Genomic DNA, 3988 nt, shown 5'->3' on the forward strand with positions numbered 1-3988 from the left:
CGTCACATTGGCCGTTCTTCTCTCTGAAACGGTTACATTTATCGTCTGCAAAGCTATGTCGCGTGCTGCAGTATACCGAAACACTAAAAGCACCATAGTAGAACACAGAAGAAGCTTCTAATTTGAGTAATAGCCAGTAAGAAGTAGTACAATTCAAGTTTTAGTTTTCGATTATTCACTTTTTAGCCGGCTTTGGTGGCTTGGACATGACCTAGGACCTTCAGATGTTGCATGAAAGGAGGACTAGCAGCCGCGTTGCATGGGAGAATGTGAAAAGTGTTCATATGTAGTAAAAACCTGAGAAATCCGTCCGTTTTCGTCATTTGTTATCGAATCGTCTTAAAGCCAGATCGTCACATTGGCCGTTCTTCTCTCTGAGACGGTTACATTTATCGTCTGCAAAGCTATGTCGCGTGCTGCGGTATGCGGAGACACTAAAAGCACCATAGTAGAGCACAGAAGAAGCTTCTAAGTTGAAGCAATAGCCAGTAAGAAGTAGTACAATTCAAGTTTTAGTTTTCGATTATTCACTTTTTAGCCGGCTTTGGTGGCTTGGACATCACCTAGGACCTTACGATTTTGCGTGAAAGGAGGACTTGCAGCCGCGTTGCAAGGGAGAATGTGAAAAGTGTTCATATGTAGTAAAAACCTGAGAAATCCGTCCGTTTTCGTCATTTGTTATCGAATCGACTTAAAGCCAGATCGTCACATTGGCCGCTCTTCTCTCTGAAACGGTTACATTTATCGTCTGCAAAGCTATGTCGCGTGCTGCGGTATGCGGAAACACTAAAAGCACCATAGTAGAACACAGATGAAGCTTCTATGTTGAAGTAATAGCCAGTAAGAAGTAATACAATTGAAGTTTTAGTTGTCGATTATTCACTTTTTAGCCTGCTTTGGTGGCTTGGACATGACCTAGGACCTTAAGATGTTGCATGAAAGGAGGACTAGCAGCCGCGTTGCATGGGAGAAAGTGAAAAGCGTTCATATGTAGTAAAAACCTGAGAAATCCGTCCGTTTTCGTCATTTGTTATCGAATCGACTTAAAGCCAGTTCGTCACATTGGCCGCTCTTCTCTCTGAAACGGTTACATTTATCGTCTGCAAAGCTATGTCGCGTGCTGCGGTATGCGGAAACACTAAAAGCACCATAGTAGAACACAGAAGAAGCTTCTATGTTGAAGTAATAGCCAGTAAGAAGTAGTACAATTGAAGTTTTAGTTGTCGATTATTCACTTTTTAGCCTGCTTTGGTGGCTTGGACATGATCTAGGACCTTAAGATTTTGCATGAAAGGAGGACTAGCAGCCGCGTTGCACGGGAGAATGTGAAAAGTGTTCATATGTAGTAAAAACCTGAGAAATCCGTCCGTTTTCGTCATTTGTTATCGAATCGACTTAAAGCCAGATCGTCACATTGGCCGTTCTTCTCTCTGAAACGGTTACATTTATCGTCTGCAAAGCTATGTCGCGCGCTGCAGTATACCGAAACACTAAAAGCACCATAGTAGAACACAGAAGAAGCTTCTAATTTGAAGTAATAGCCAGTAAGAAGTAGTACAATTCAAGTTTTAGTTGTCGATTATTCACTTTTTAGCCGGCGTTGGTGGCTTGGACATGACCTAGGACCTTAAGATTTTGCATGAAAGGAGGAGTAGCAGCCGCGTTGCCCGCGAGAATGTGAAAAGTGTTCATATGTAGTAAAAACCTGAGAAATCCGTCCGCTTTCGTCATTTGTTATCGAATCGACTTAAAGACAGATCGTCACATTGGCCGCTTTTCTCTCCGAGACGGTTACATTTATCGTCTGCAAAGCTATGTCACGTGCTGCGGTATGCGGAGACACTAAAAGCACCATAGTAGAACACAGAAGAAGCTTCTAAGTTGAAGCAATAGCCAGTAAGAAGTAGTGCAATTCAAGTTTTAGTTATCGATTATTCACTTTTTAGCCGGCTTTGGTGGCTTGGACATCACCTAGGACCTTAAGATTTTGCATGAAAGGAGGACTTGCACCCACGTTGCAAGGGAGAATGTGAAAAGTGTTCATATGTATTAAAAACCTGAGAAATCCGTCCGTTTTCGTCATTTGTTATCGAATCGACTTAAAGCCAGATCGTCACATTGGCCGCTCTTCTCTCTGAAACGGTTACATTTATCGTCTGCAAAGCTATGTCGCGTGCTGCGGTATGCGGAAACACTAAAAGCACCATAGTAGAACACAGAAGAAGCTTCTATGTTGAAGTAATAGCCAGTAAGAAGTAGTACAATTCAAGTTTTAGTTTTCGATTATTCACTTTTTAGCCGGCTTTGGTGGATTGGACATGACCTAGGACTTTAAGATGTTGCATGAAAGGAGGACTAGCAGCCGCGTTGCATGGGAGAATGTGAAAAGTGTTCATAAGTAGTAAAAACCTGAGAAATCAGTCCGTTTTCGTCATTTGTTATCGAATCGACTTAAAGCCAGATCGTCACATTGGCCGCTTTTCTCTCTGAGACGGTTACATTTATCGTCTGCAAAGCTATGTCGCGTGCTGCGGTATGCGGAGACACTAAAAGCACCATAGTAGAACACAGAAGAAGCTTCTAAGTTGAAGCAATAGCCAGTAAGAAGTAGTACAATTAAAGTTTTAGTTGTCGATTATTCACTTTTTAGCCGGCTTTGGTGGCTTGTGCATGTCCTAGGACCTTAAGATTTTGCATGAAAGGAGGACTAGCAGCCGCGTTGCACGGGAGAATGTGAAAAGTGTTTATATGTAGTAAAAACCTGATAAATCCGTCCGTTTTCGTCATTCGTTATCGAATCGACTTAAAGCCAGATCGTCACATTGGCCGTTCTTCTCTCTGAAACGGTTACATTTATCGTCTGCAAAGCTATGTCGCGTGCTGCAGTATACCGAAACACTGAAAGCACCATAGTAGAACAAAGAAGAAGCTTCTAATTTGAAGTAATAGCCAGTAAGATGTAGTACAAATCAAGTTTTAGTTTTCGATTATTCACTTTTTAGCCGGCTATGGTGGCTTGGACATGACCTAGGACCTTAAGATGTTGCATGAAAGGAGGACTAGCAGCCGCGTTGCATGGGAGAATGTGAAAAGTGTTCATATGTAGTAAAAACCTGAGAAATCCGTCCGTTTTCGTCATTTGTTATCGAATCGACTTAAAGCTAGATCGTCACATTGGCCGTTCTTCTCTCTGAGACGGTTACATTTATCGTCTGCAAAGCTATGTCGCGTGCTGCGGTATGCGGAGACACTAATAGCACAATAGTAGTGCACAGAAGAAGCTTCTAAGTTGAAGCAATAGCCAATAAGAAGTAGTACAATTCAAGTTTTAGTTGTCGATTATTCACTTTTTAGCCAGCTTTGGTGGCTTGGACATGACCTAGGACCATAAGATGTTGCATGAAAGGAGGACTAGCGTTGCATGGGAGAAAGTGAAAAGTGTTCATATGTAGTAAAAACCTGAGAAATCCGTCCGTTTTCGTCATTTGTTATCGAATCGACTTAAAGCCAGATCGTCACATTGGCCGCTCTTCTCTCTGAAACGGTTACATTTATCGTCTGCAAAGCTATGTCGCGTGCTGCGGTATGCGGAAACACTAAAAGCACAATAGTAGAACACAGAAGAAGCTTCTATGTTGAAGTAATAGCCAGTAAGAAGTAGTACAATTGAAGTTTTAGTTGTCGATTATTCACTTTTTAGCCTGCTTTGGTGGCTTGAACATGACCTAGGACCTTAAGATTTTGCATGAAAGGAGGACTAGCAGCCGCGTTGCACGGGAGAATGTAAAGGGTTCATATGTAGTAAAAACCTGAGAAATCCGTCCGTTTTCGTCATTCGTTATCGAATCGACTTAAAGCCAGATCGTCACATTGGCCGTTCTTCTCTCTGAAACGGTTACATTTATCGTCTGCAAAGCTATGTCGCGTGCTGCAGTATACCGAAACACTGAAAGCACCATAGTAGAACAAAGAAGAAGCTTCTAATTTG

The sequence above is a fragment of the Schistocerca gregaria genome, unplaced genomic scaffold (genome assembly GCF_023897955.1).
Source record: "Schistocerca gregaria isolate iqSchGreg1 unplaced genomic scaffold, iqSchGreg1.2 ptg000898l, whole genome shotgun sequence".
Classification (NCBI taxonomy): Eukaryota; Metazoa; Arthropoda; class Insecta; order Orthoptera; family Acrididae; genus Schistocerca; species Schistocerca gregaria.